General features: G+C 41.7%; 1 long non-coding RNA gene across 1 annotated transcript; it reads right to left on the bottom strand.

Moving 5' to 3' along the window:
* Positions 1–13,949: 13,949 nt before the first annotated feature.
* LOC136718803 (uncharacterized) lies at positions 13,950–14,612 on the bottom strand. Its single transcript, XR_010805323.1, has 3 exons — positions 14,461–14,612; positions 14,180–14,369; positions 13,950–14,093 (listed from the first exon to the last, which is right to left on the bottom strand). It is a non-coding gene; the product is annotated as an uncharacterized LOC136718803 (long non-coding RNA).
* Between the last annotated feature and the right edge of the window lie 598 nt (positions 14,613–15,210).

Here is a 15,210-nt window from a genome sequence, read left to right as displayed (position 1 = left end):
AGCGGTGAGGTTGATCTGCATGATTTTACCTTGAGGCTGTTTCATTTTATACAAGATATAGGTTTATTAAAAATGCAAATAGACAACATGTATTTGCAAAGATAGAATAGAGACAGGCAGGGTGTATAATATTAAGAGTGCGAGAAAGAGAAGATCTGTCCAATACTCGAATTTTAACTCGAGGCACAGAACATGTAAAATAGTAAGTATTATGATTACACTGCCTGTTCCTACAATTTAGATCCCATACACAACTAGGTTTTATGTAATTGTGGTTTACCTGACTAATACAAGAAATATACTAGCTGTGTGGTTTACTGAGATTCAGTTATGCAGACGTTTCATAACGGGGAGGGCTGGAAGATTCCGTCGCTTTCAGTTTTTTTCAAGTTCTGGCTCTGGTTCAAAGTCTGGTTCAGTCTTCCTGGATTTTGTCTCCTTGGTTTCTACTTCCAGATTGTTCCACTCCAAATTGTACCACTCCCGATTGCTAGTTTTAGCTTTCTGTTTTTATACATTTTAGACAAAGAAATGTTAATCTCTTTCCTTCCAAACTTCTGATTGGTCAGGTTTGGGGTAATACAATTGAAATTCAAATCGAAGCAGTCTTTGCCATTCCTCTCCCTTGATTCCTACAGAATATGTAGGGGGTGTGATGGCTTTGAGGAATGTGAAAAATTGTTCAAATGTTACCTAGAGTTTCTAACTCTATATTGTCAAGTTTTAGTTCTGTCAATTATATTTTCAATTCCCTCAAAGCATGACCTTACAGTTGATACCAAACAAGCCAGGTGTTCTTTCTCGGTAATGTTAACTGGGCTGGTCTGATGCCCATGTCAGTGTAGGATAAATTAGGATGTGTGAATAATGCTAATGCTCTTTCTTTTAAGACCAAACATGGCTTATTCATGGTTTAGTTCAGAGGTAGGATTACTTAAGTGTCATTAAGTTAGTTTTAAGTCACCTTTTCTTGTTTATCATCAATCTGAGGAAGAAGCTGGGTAACACTTCTGTTAGCAGCCTATAGTTTGTATTTGGGTTTGTTGCCCTGGTCTATGCAATATATAAAGTACCTTGAATGTCTGTGTTTCACAAAATAAATCTTCAATTGGAATGTGGTGCTGGTCTCTGTGGAGACTGGCATGGCAGCCCATATGTCAGTTGGGGTGGAAATTTTGCGAAACCCCAACCTCCGGAAATTGGCCCTCCATCACCAGACATTGGGAACCCCTGGACTAAAAGCACTTTTTCTGAATGGTATGACACAATCCCTCCTAGCTATGGCTCTGGTTGTCATTTGAGAAATGATCATGGTATTCATGTAAATTCTGGCTGCCTCAGTTGAGAGACAGTTTTTATGAATCGGAAGTTGGACAGATTAAATTTAGCTCTGTTCACAACTTTCTATACTTGTGATTTGAAAGATACATTCATATCAATCACAATGCCAATATATTTAAATTCCTGCACCACCTGTAATTTTACTCCTGCTACAAAAATATTTGATTCCAAAATAGTGCTAAGGCTTTTAGTAAAAAACATATGCACACTGTTGTTGTCACATTTAGTTGAAGGCATGATAGATTTAGCCATTTCTTATTGTTTGACAGCTTGGCAATAAGGACAGACAGTGTCAAAGGCTTTCCTTAGGTCAAGGAACACAGCCCCTACAACACCACCTCTATCCATTAGAGACTTCACATTTTCCAAAAAAAAGCAGTTGGCTGTCTCAGTGAAATGATGATCTCTAAAGCCAAACTGAATAGGATATAATGTGAAAGGGGTGTTGTTCAGATGGAAAACAAGCTACTCACACACCAACTTTTCCACTACTTTGGACACTATAGGTAAGATACTGATGGGTCTGTAATTGCAAACTTCCTGGGGGTCACCAGCTTTAAAGATGGGTGTCACTATAGCCGACACTTGGGAAAATCCCTTAGGAGATAAAACTATTGATAGCCTTAGTGATGGGGGGACCCAGGGACTCATTATGTGTTTTAAGCATAAAATAGTCCATCCCATAAAAATATTTACCTTTTGAGAATTTAAGTGAACTGATAATATCTAGTAACTTAGATTCAGAGACCTCCCTTATTTTGAAAGTTGGCCTATTTACATCAACTGGTACTTTGATCTTTGTGAAAAAGTCTGTGCGACACTAGCAACAGAGTCAATAAAGTAGTTATTAATGGTCTCTGCTATTTCAGTTGGGTCTTGTGTAAGATTACCATTCAGGTTCAGTTCTGGTTGTTTTCTTGCTTTATGGTCTTTCACTGTAAGCTTATTCATCTGTTCCCATATTAGTTTAGCATTGCCCTTGGCCTCCCCAATAATATGATGAAAAATGTTGCCTTAGCATTCCTCAACTCTGCAACAACCTTATTCCTTAGTAATGTAAATATTTGTTTATCGTGTTCTAATTTGGACTTCAGGGCCTTATTTAATGCAAAGTCTCTCTTCTTCATTAGCTTACATAAATCTGGGTTAAACCATGGCAGGCTGTCCTTTTGACCTTTCCTGCTCTTTACTTTCCTAGTAAACATTACTATTGTGTTGTCCTGAGTTGAGGATCCTGAGTTGCAGATAAACTGGTCCTGTTCTTCCTAAGCTTTCTAGCTAGCAGTGTTAAGTTGTGGTCTGACAACCCCGTTCATTAACATATTAAAAGACTTAAGTATTCAGTACTAGACCTGAGAGAGTGTCTTAAACCCCATTCACATTGAAACAATTGCCGGCAATTCAGTGTCAAGTCCTTCAGTGTGGACACAGTGCGTCAGCTAACTGCCATAACCAATCAGAATAGGGGCACATTTTTGCAACCACAACACAACAAGATTAAGACAGGGTTGTTAAAAATGGCGAAGGTTGAAAATAATATAGTCGCAGCAATTCTGACTGTTATTGATGAACCAACAGGGTGGCGTATGTATTGCTAACTATTGTCACACATGTCAGAAGTTACCCAGATAGCACAGGACGTTGGCCCGACATCGGCATATGGTTGGCGTGGTTGGACAACAGTCGCGGTTGGGGGGCTGACGTATAACCGACGTCGGATTATGGTTGGCATGGTCGGACACCAGTCTGGTCGGGGGGGGTGATGTATAGCCGACATCGGATTTTGGTTGGCATGGTTGGACAGCAGTAGGTCGGTGAGGTGGAGGATGACCGACGTCGGCATATGGTTGGCATGGTTGGACAGCAGTTTGAGAAAATGAAGCACTGTCAAAGTGTGATTATAGTTCTACTCTTCTGTAATATATTACTACAAGATCAAGAACAGGTTCTGAAAACACTGAGGGCTACAGGACGAGGACAGCGAACGCTCTCTCTCTCTCTCTCTCTCTCTCACCTGAACCAGAAACTCGCTGTCACAGCTCAACCTGTAGCTCTGTTGCCCGAACCGGAACCAGAAACCAACCAAGTCTTTGCCGGCAACAGAAGAGTTAAACTGGGAGAAGGAGATTGAGCCATATGAAGAATTATTTTAAAGGACTTTATTAAATAAAGAACTTTACAGACTGCATGCCCGCCTGTGCCCACCTGATCAGTGGAGTTTTACAGCTGGACAATTGACTGAAGTCGACTGAATACGAAAGTGTCAGTCATTAAAATAGCTATTGAGCTATTGAGTCTTAAGAAACTTGACCCTTGGAACCAAACAGGGCCCTGCTTTCCTCAAAGACTTCGTCTTCAAGTAACTACGGTGGAACCCCTGCTTACAAAGAAGATTTTGTGCACAACCTTGGAGCCTTCAAACCAGTGGAAAATCTGTTTGGAAACAACTCTACTTTCGCGAAACCCCAACTTCCAGGTGCATCGACTGAGTGGAAGTTCTTGGACAAAGCTGAACCGGACTGCCTTTGTTCCAAATCACACGGACCTTGTGCCGTGTGCTGTTATCTGAGCCCGAAGCCAGAGAGGCCTCTCTGCGACGAAGTTCAGATAAGTTTAACAGTTTGGAGTTCATGATTCATGACATTTGAGAAATCAATTAGAAATGTTAATCTGTGATTCATAACTCTAGAATGTGTAATATCATTTAGTTTTCTTAAATATAAATGTGTATTGCATTAAACTGTTTTGTTGATAATTTTAGAAATAAAATCTGTCAACGCCGAGAAATATCTTCTCATTCCTGTTTAACTGTTTAGTCTGAAATTGACACAAGTTAATAGACATTAGATTATTGGTGGCCCTGCCTATCCTTAATCATTGAATAATAATCAGTTAAGGGAAATTGTGGTAACAAGTAATGATAGGATCTTTCTCGGCACCTAAACGTAAATGAGACTGATATATATATATATATATAACGAGAAGTTACCTGACATAAATACTAACCTGCGTAGTTATTTAATGTCTGACTAATAATACTAACGAGAGACTCACCTTCGTCTTACTAACCGGTATTGTAGTCAATGTGTTTATAACCTTTTTTGTTTAACGATTTGTGTTATCATATGCGATCCCATGGTCTTTGATTTGGTCACGGAAGTGATTTGTCTTTGATTTGTTGATCTAGAGTTGAATTTTCATTAGTTTTTCCCTTTTGTATAATTAGTGTAGTGCTACATTTAGACTTTGTTTTGAATAAAATTGACAATTTATGTCTTTGGAATTGGTGTCTGCGTCCAATTATTACAGAAATTGAGTTCTACAAGATTCCAGGATTCGTGATAAGGTGATACTATAAATTCACTTCTTTAATTGAAATTTATAAGTGTACCTTATGCTACAAGCGGAAAGCCGGGACCCCGTTGGCCAACAGGAACCCCAACAAAGCTGCAGATAAGAAACAACTGTTAATTCAAATCTACATTGCACAATGCCCAAATATAATTAATCACCATCTCTTCTTTTTGTTCACTGGTACTGATCTACTCCAAGAACTAGACAAGAGACCCTCTCTGTGCAGGTAAATGCAGCAAGAATCTATAACTGTCAAAACTGGATCAAGTCTCAATAAAGCAAGTTCATCTATCCCCGTGTATGCTTACTTTGCTTAATCGATTCCCCCAGAAAGCAAAGTGAGATACTTAATGCTCTGTAGTCTTGCCATCGACTCCAGTGATCAAGTATCCTTCTCCCTTGTCTCTGTGCGTGTCTCCAGGGGTTTCTTTTTGGCAATTATTTATAATCCTTCTTAGGGGAGCTTTTTTGCCGTTCTCCCTATCCCCTGCTGTCTCCAGTCGCCCACTTCCCTTCAACCATGTGTTTTAAGTTTGGTACCCGAGCTGCGCTCAGTGCATGCTCTATCTGTACTCAGTAGGTTGCTCTCCTAAATAAGAGGAGACCCTCAGCCTATATAGGCAGTAAGGGAAACAAGGGCGCAGGTGAAAGCAATCAGGGGAATGAGTTCAGGTAAGTCCACATCGAAATGCTGATTGGTGGCGTTCAACAGACAAAAAATAATTCCCAATCACCTAATTAAATGAAATTATAATAAAACCACACAACATGGAGTCAGAGGGGAGCCTGTCTGTCCACTCAGCGGAGGAGGACAGTCAGCAGGCGACATAGGGAAATTATGTCATCCCCCTCAGCCCTCATGGATGGTCTGATTTGGAGGCGGATTTGAGGGAGGATGTGGCTTCCCTCCCTCCTCCCCCCACAAGTGAGGATCTCATTCTCAGTTCGGCAGGATGCCAAGCTGAGTTCTGGGCAGTTGCCCAGTGGGCTGTGGAGTCCCTGCAGATCCCCTGGCCAGTGGACCCCGCCTCCCCGCCCTCCAGAGAGAGGGGAGCGGTCGCAATGGCCCACACGGTCCCTCCCACTGCTGCCTGATCTATTGGCGGAGTTACACTCCACCTGGGACCACCCGGCAACGGCCCCTCACAGGCATGGGCAGGCGAGGTCTACACCAGGACACAGGTAGCGCTTTTCCACCGACATGGTGCTGATGCTGGTGCCGGAGCTGGTGCTCGGCCTGGGAACCAGCTAAATTTTTTGTGAACCGGCCTCCTTTTCTACCGGTTTAGGAACCAAATGCTGATGTCACTGGATGTGGGTGTTCCCAAGCACCGAGTAGAAGTCAAGAAACACACGGCAATAATAATCAGCACCGAGGTGGACTGCATCCTTAATTTGCAAGCTTTACTACTGTCTTTGAAACCCTATTTAACCATCAAAATTAAACTCATTCAGCATCTACACACAGCACAAATACATTTTTAAAAACAAAACAAAAAACGCGAGATCACATGTAGACAAGCAGAAACGAAAATACAGCTATACGAATATGCTAAGATAATTAAATTATTTTAATGTATTTGTATTGATGCATTAAGGGATTTACACTGATTCGCTATTTCAGACACTTTTACTGTACTGAATAAATTATAAGTTAGAGTTAACATGCATTCGTCACTGTGCATACAGTTCATTATATATACTACTTAAATACATAAATACTACTTTATGAGTGGATACATTTTCATTCATTTTGTGGAGTATTTTTTACTTTTATCATTTAAAAACAATGACTATAGGCTAGCTTATTGATTATGAATGCGGTTGTATTTGCGGCGCAGTCGTGGGCAAATCAATAAACTGTCAGACCATCTCAGGTGATGTTAATGGTTTGATGGGAAATTCTGCTTATTGATGAAGTCTGTGATGATGGTCCCAAATCATTGTTGCATTGTCCCTGTTGCCAGACACCGCAACAATGCTTATGTTTTGAAAGTAGCCCTGGATAAGGGCATCTGCTAAGAAATACATCATAATAATACATTGTCAGCACTCTGCTGGCGTGTGAGCACAAAGTGCATCACTGGAACAGTGCTTCTTGTATATCTGATCTTCTCTTACTGTAAAATATGTATGTTTCTTTTGTGTAATTCGCCCTGTGCTAAGGAAATGAATTTATTCATAAATTATTAATCATGCGCAAACCAACCAGGGACACATGATTCGTAGGGGCACTGGATTTGGCTTAACACCGTATTTCTGCCAGTAGCGTAAGAAACTGCCCGTAAGGACCAGTGAATGACCAGTTCATTAACAAACAACGTTTCTATCCAATCTATATCTTTGCATTAACTCTCCATCATCATAATATACCTGTAGCACATCTTTCCTATCAAGGAAGGTGCGCTCAATCGTCTCTAATTGCTGCCATTTGAAAACTCGTAACTAGTTAGTTGACCTGGTGAGACCTTATTTTTACTAAAGTGTCTCTCTCCTCGACAGACCACTGTTTGCTGCTGATTTCGCAATTTTTTAATCAAAACTCTCCTCACTGCTCGCATCTCTGCTGGCATTTTAAAAATGGTGGCTGAACTCCAGCAAATAACTTTTTGTGGAGACGACTTTACCCCACCCTCTGGCCCACCCATACACCCCCCAGCAACTCTCCAATTGGCACCTCCACACCAAGGACTCCTGCGTGCTCCAAATTATAACAGTTGGTTACTCCCTACAGTTCCAGACCCATCCACCCCCCTTCAGAGGCATGGTGTGGACGCGAGTGAGTGACCCGTTGCAGTGTGTGGCAGTTTGCTTCAAAATCACTGCTCTCTTGGAGAAACACGTGATCCGCGAAGTGCGCCCTCAAGGGCAGCATGAGGACTTTCAAACTTGGTGTCAGGTGAAGTCTCATGACCCAGTTAATTGCCATATAGGTGTCATTCTGCAAATTCCTGCAGGAGCTGTTGGACCAAGTCAAGTCCCCATCCACGCTTAAGGTTTATTTGGTCGCCATCTCCTCATGTCATGTCAGGATTGATGGTGAGCTTCCGGGCTCTCATTTTTTGGTGGCGCAGTTTCTGAAAGGTGCGTGCAGACTGCAGCCTACCCGTGCAATCAGTTGACCTCAGATTAACGTTACTGAAGATTACGTTTTTGTTGGCATTCACGTCAGCAAAACACGTGAGCGAGTTACACGCCCTGTCTGTAGACCCTGCGTGTGTCCGTTTTGTGGGAGATTGTTCCAGGTTTACGCTTTGCCCTAATCCTGCGTTCCTCCCGAAAGTGCTGTCTCCTTTCCATATCAACAGGCCTATTGAGTTGATGGCTTTCCGTCCTCCTACCTTCTCTTCAGAGGAGGAGAGTAGGATACACCTGTTGTGCCCGGTACGGGCTCTCAGGTGTTATTGGGAGCGCACTATGCCCACTCAACTCAAGGTGTAGCCACGTCGTGGGCCCTTTTTCAAGGCACCCCACTGGCAGACATCTGTGCGGCTGCGAGTTGGGTCTTGGGTTGCACGCCTTTGTTTGGTTCTACAGGCTGGACATGACAGGACCGGTTCCTTCTATTGGGAATCCGGTGTTGGCTTCAGTTGAGCCTCAGTAGCCTATCTGGCTCCTGGCTTTCTACCCTTGTTTGCCCCTGCAGAGCATGCTTGAGAGAAGCGACGCAGAATTTTTTTTTCCCTTCCTACCAGACTGTGACTTGTATATAGTTCATTCTGTAGGCGGGAGTGCATGTGTTTTTTACACCTGTACCCCGTCATTGTACTTAGGTCCTTTGTCAGCAGGTCTGTGGCCCGCCCTAGCTATGCCAACTGTGCTCAGGACCGCTGCTGCTGTGTTCAGTGGGAGGCTTTTGAGTTTACTCTTGTGCCCCGCTGTGAATATAGTTAATTTATTATTGCCATCAGTAGAGCATCTGTTGCAGCTAGCATCACCTTTTATACAAACAGGAAGTGGAAGGGTCCTGTTTGAGTGACAGGCACAAGGGCCAATGGCAGCTTTGATAGACAAATGTCTTCGATACGTTCCAGGGAATGAGCACTGAAAACCCCTTCCCCTTGGGCAGTGCTTCTTTTCTCAGACAACCATGGTTGCATTTGCAACCTATCGTTAAACGGTGTCAGACGCTTAAAACTGTAGACTTTACCATTACAGATTTTCCAATGGTAATATAATAATGATTTATAAGTCACCCTAGATAAGGGTGTCTGCAAAGAAATAAATAATAATAAAATAATAAAATAATAATAACAGCAACAATAATAATTCTCCACAACATACATTTCAGATGTAGTGAGCGTTGCTTTATAAGTTCTGCTCAAAAGGACAAAGCACAATCTACACATTCACTAAAAAAACTTCTAGCAACAAACTGTCTATCCAGATTGGTCCCCAGTACTAACAGGGCCCAGTTCTGCTGACCTTCTAAAATCCCATTAGTGCAGTTTCTCAGGTGCTGGCGGCTGCGGACAGTGAAAGCAGGCCCCGCCTCAGAGCCTTTACAACCCCCAGCAGTTCACTTGTTTCCACCTCTGATGACTCTCTCTGTTCCTCTCAGTTACTTATGGTGGCCAAACCATAGTCATGAAGGGATGTGCCACCAGCAACATCTGCAGTGTTCAGCCACCAAAGGAGATTATCAACAACATTGGTTACCGGCGTTGTCCAGGCTTTATTGAGGGATTGGCGTTTTAACACAAGTGGCTTTCTTTGCAAACAGTCCACAGAAAAAAAGGGAAACCAAGATAAACACAAACAGAAGGAAACAACAAAACAAATGGGCAGTTGTAAGGCACGAGGGTCAGTCCTCCTTTGCATTGGACAGCTACTACCAGGGGAATGAGAGAGGTTAAATAGCTGAAGCACAGCTGGTGCTGATGTCACAATCGCCTCAGTGCTCATTGCCTGCAGCCGTGAGCTCACAGGCTGTTTGCGAGGCAATGGACAATGCAGCTGCAGAACATGAGCACCTAATAAGTGCACATCAGCAGCAGCCGTGCAGTGACAGACGACGTCCTGTCACAATCACTTTCATTGGAAGTGCATAGGCATGGGTATAGGGTACTAATACCTCACATTTTTGCAATTCTTGTTTCCACCCCTCAAATGTGTGAAGCAAAATCTCTGCTTTATCATATATAACAGAATATATTTTGTACAAAAGGTTTACACAATTTTAACATTCAGTCCTTTTGTGGACTATGCCTAACCCAGGCAAAATAAGAAATGTGCTGCACCACATGATCACTATACTCTGAATCCACCTGGGGAAAAGGGAAAAGCAGCAATCATTTCCTCATACCTATAAGTGATAAACACATTACTTTCTAATGCCCAGTGGGCCACACCTATGTATTTATCATTGTTCACAAGCAGATTTATGTAAACATTAAGATAAGGTGTCGGATAACACAATAAACAAACCAGTGTAAAAGCTGAAACAATATTAACCTCCGATACAAGCCAGGTTGTAGGTTTTGTTTACAAATGATTTATAACTGATTAATTTGGTATAGCTGGTGATAGTGCTACAATTCAGTTTAGGGTGTACAAACTAGTTTATAACTCATTTATATGTAGTTATAACTCATTTGTTGATGTTAATACATGGTTATAACTGATGAACAAATGCAGTATAGCTGGATAATGTTACACTTTGGAGTCTGGGTGCACAAAATTGTGTATTACTCATATATTAATTATAATAACTCATACCTAATAATAGCACATACTAGTATGCTATTCAGACTCGATGTTAAAGAACCATATTATGAAGTTGTACGCCCTGTGGATATTTTGAACATTGCCACCCCTGGATGTTGATGAAAGTACTCTGATGGTATTGCACCGTGAGGTACGGTACACCCCCTGCTGTGTCATGGAGAGCTACAGTACATTTGGACACATTATTGTAATCATAACTTCTGAGACAAGCCCCATACTTCTGAAGACAAAAACAGATACTGTACCCATAGTAATGCACAGTAATTTTGAGAAACAAACATAGATTATCCATAGCCACTTCATCCAATTAAAAAGGATGTGGTAAGCCACAGCCTCACACAGCAGACACAGGGTGCAAGGTGCGGCCACAACCTGGACAGGATGCCAGTCCATTGCAGGACAATCCAAGAAGTAATTTAGAAATGCAAATCTACTTAGCCACTATGTTTTTGGACAGCGGGAGGAAACCGGAGTACTATGAGGCATCATTGCTAACCACTGCAGCACTATCCCACCCATCAACATACATTCATACCTAAACATGTACTGCATGATCTTTATAAAGCTGTGTTGAGAGTCAATAAACTCATTTAACACATACTTTATAACCAAGGTTACAATATGTTATGGCTTTGTATTCAACATTTGTAAGCAGTATTTCAATGGTATATATGACTATTTATTGAGTAATAATAAACCTATTTAGACATTCCTTTATACATGCATTAATAATGCTTTTATAAGCAGTTATTAATGGTTTATTAATATCTTATAAACCATTTATAAATGCATAGTCATGAAACCGTATTTTTAAGTGTTACCACTCAGGTTAGATAACATAATTGTGTTAATACATGTTGGGTTCTCTCCAAAATATGAGGATGTAACAGGTCTCAAGCAGAGAGGCAGTGAACAGAAGATAGTTTGTTAAAACGGTTAAAATAGGAATAAAACACACAGGATGAAATTAGTTGTGGCTTGCAGAACTCAATTATCAATCTATCAATTGAGGTACAGTGGCTCTAAAAAGTATTCCCCCCCTGGGACTTTTCCACATTTCATTGTGTTACAACATGAAATCAGAATGGATTTAATCAGGAGTTTTTGCCACTGATCAACACAGAAAATGTCCATAATGTCAAAGTGAAAAATACAATCTGCAAATTGCTCTAAATTAATTACAGATACAAACCAGAAAATAATTGTACACACACAACATGCCTATACACATGCTGATCTTAATATTTGTATTTTCTGAATATATGACCTGCATTCTTTCAAATGTCGAGTATATTCAGTATTTTACCCTAGTGAAATTGCAGTATTATGGAATTTAGTTTATAAGACAGCTTTACTTTACATTTTAAACATTGCACAATAAACCTTTAATATAATGTGTTGGTTCATTTCAGATGAGCATTTGACCTATTTTGCAAAAATAATTTTACAGGGTTGCCGCATCATTTGCAAAACTGCCTGTTGTGTTCACTTTAATTTGTTTGCATATTAGGGAGTATCCACTAGAGGCTGCTATTATCATATGCCGTGTTTCAGTCCGCTAGGAAAGTTGAAGTCAGTTAAAATGTCTGCCTTGCTTTAACAGAGATGTGTTTAATGCAACTACTGTTTCCTGTCTTCTTACTCTACAACCACACAACACTGCCATATGTCCCAGTAACAACAGCAACACAGCAAAGTCAGGTCATCCACACACATGATGTAAAAATATACAACATGCTTATGTCTTATGTAGCTCCCCCTATGGGTTGTGCCTGACTATGCCACCCTCTAGTTTGATACAGGAGAAGAGGGGATCCTGGGAAATCAAGGTCAGTTTTGATTGCAAGTTTCCTTCAAATGAATGTTGGCCAGTGAATGTGATTTGAAATAAACAAAGCTTTTATTTTTGAAGAAGCACAGGGTCTGGATACCACATAGATATCCCCAAAAGAGAGTCGATCAGTAAGTGCTCTGGGTTTCTGTTTCTGTTTTGGTTTCTGGGCAACCATAGCTCACAGAGGCTCGCAGAGAAGCCCATGTGCACACCTCCAAAATCTCACCTACGTGTCACACATACAGTATCAAAGTGTCATCATTTTGGCTCTGTATGCCACCACAATGGATTTGAAAGGAAATAATCAAGATGTGCTTTAAGTGCAGACTTTCAGCTTTAATTTGAGGGTAGTTACATCCAAATTGGATGAACAGTGTAAGAATTATAAAAATGGGTGTATGTGGTCCCCCCAATTTTAGGGGCTCAAAAGTAATAAGCACATCTTGATTGTTTCCTTTGAAATGCATTGTGGTGGCATACAGAGCCAAAATGATGACAATTGTCACTGTCCAAATATTTATGGACCTAACTGTATGTGTGACACATAGGTGAGATTTTGGAGGTGTGCACGTGGGCTCCTCTGCGAGCCTCTGTGAGCTATCTAACAATTTTGCAGTTCTTGTTTTCAGCACTCCAATGTGTATAGCAAAATCTCCACTTTATCATATTTAGCAGAAAGGTGTACATGTTTTTAAAAAGGTTTTGTAATTATCTTGACGGAGTAATTTTGCATTTGACATGAGTATGAACATTTAAGTAAAGACAGAAATAAAGTAAATCATCCCAATTCAATTTGAGATGTTTTTCAATTCTTATTCATTTTTTCTTGTTCTGCATGCGTTTGATATAAACTGTATTTTCAGGTTCTACCTGGGTTTTAAAGCTATTACTCTGTGTTCCACCAATCCAGCAGCTCAGGTTTAAACTCACGTTTAAACAGAACCAGTAATGTAAAATATCATGGCATTATGTAGATAAAAGCTAAAGCAAGTGCAGTACAGGGTTAGGAAATGCGGGATAAAATAAAATAAAAATCCTATGAAATAATTAAGACTGTGAAAATACAACCTGTAAAATGACAAGAACTAAACGAGTAAGGTGATTTAAATTCCAGCGGATATAGGTATGATTCTGCAGAAATGTTTTGTGTTGATTGAAAGATGTCAGCTGCAAGATTATCTTGCAGTGTTTTTGTTTTTATTGTGTGTGTTTTATTTGAATGCATTTTTGTTCTGCTGTCTTATGTGCTCCATTAAAATATTTGGGAAATAAAAGTACAGCATGTGGTCCTACTTTGGCTAAGCTGTTCAAAAACACAGAGATGTACAAAGACAGATGGAACAACACAAACAATAGTGTAGCGTTAAGGGGGGGTGTATTGTGAATAGAGCATTCTAGCCCTGAGCTGAAGCTTTGACCTAAAGAAGACTTCTCCCCCAAAGTTACCAGAATTCCTGAGCTCATCGGCCCATGAACTCTTCTACATCAAAGTGATGGTCTTGGGAGTATGGCTCACCTACAATAGGACAAATAGCTTGGAATCCCTGCTGTGAAAATGTCTGGGGAATAGGGCCTGGAGGTAATAAATCCCTTTGAAGCGGGTGAGAGCCAAAATCACAAAACAGAGCTACGAACCCAGGCAAACCGGCATTTCCAAAAGATGGCATTCCTTGGCCAATAGACCCTTACCTTCTCCTTCAGAGGGAGCTGGGAGCCAGCATCCACAAAAGTGAACAGCTGCACGATGAAGCGCTTGTAGTGCATTGGGTATGGCAGCCCTGAGGAGCCAGCCACGGGAACCAAGGTGGTCTGGTACTGGTCATCTCTGTACGGACACCTGGAAAGAGCACCACACATGGGTCAAGAGGTCTGCCTAAACCAGCAACACAAGCTGGCCGGCAAGAGATACAGGGCTCCAGTTACCCAGCAACCAGCAGGCTCCACTGGGGCTGGCCGAGCGGGCTGGTGGTGGAAGTTGCTCAGCAGTCTTCCAGAGTCAGGACAATGTTGGGGTCGGTCCTATTCAGGATGCGAACCTCAACATACACAGGATCCCGCAGGACCTTGGTCACGGGGTAGTCCCCATCACCGTAGTAGGTGTCATACACAGCTTCTACAGGAGGAATGACAGAGAGCTTTAGGAAGCCAGCATGCATTGGAAACCAGTTCATAGCATGGTCATGTACAAGGGCTCATCACAGTACCCGTTGCAATCCTGAGCTCCACACTGAGAGGTCCAGGGGCCACGACTGAAGGAGGAGGCGGGGCTGCAGTGTACACTACAGCCTCCACAGGAACAAGCTCACTGCCCGAATACTTGCACAGGAAGGTCAGCCTGGAAGGAGAAGCAGGCAGCCATTGGACCCAGTCGGGTACTGGCACATGGAGGATCACAGTATCAACCCTGGGAATCCAAAAAGGTTCTTATTAAAACCTTCACTTCTTAGAGTTTACATATAGGCGGAGTACTGTAATTGTACATGAGCATATACATGTTTAGTTAAATTAGTGATACATAAGCTTTCATTAATTTCGAATAGATTTTAGGACAGCCCTATAAATCTATTAACATGTCACCACAAAGTGGATAGAGAGCAGATCACAACAATATTAATATGATACTTCGCGCTCTGCGCAGTTGGCGCCCGTTTCTCAGATTCTGTTGTCTCTTCTGAGAAGCTGCTCGGCCGACGTGACTTGCTTGCTGTCCAATGGCATCAGTCAAATATTTCACAATGCACCCTCCCTTTCCGTAATTGCCTCAGAAAATGCTGCAGCCCCGGTTTTATTTTTTCAGCAGCTGCACTTCAGGGCCACCGTAGTCTTCCTCTCTGATCAAAGTAGCAGTTACTCGCTTCACAGTCGGCTCTACTGATTGCAGGGGCGCCACACGCCATTTTCTCGTTGTCACTAACCGAGCAGTTCTGACCCTGGGCTATAGACACGTCCACCGC

Source organism: Amia ocellicauda, chromosome 23, assembly GCF_036373705.1.
Source record: "Amia ocellicauda isolate fAmiCal2 chromosome 23, fAmiCal2.hap1, whole genome shotgun sequence".
Lineage (NCBI taxonomy): Eukaryota > Metazoa > Chordata > Actinopteri > Amiiformes > Amiidae > Amia > Amia ocellicauda.
Note: the sequence above shows the minus strand (reverse complement) of the source record. Positions and strands in the feature narration are given on the sequence as shown.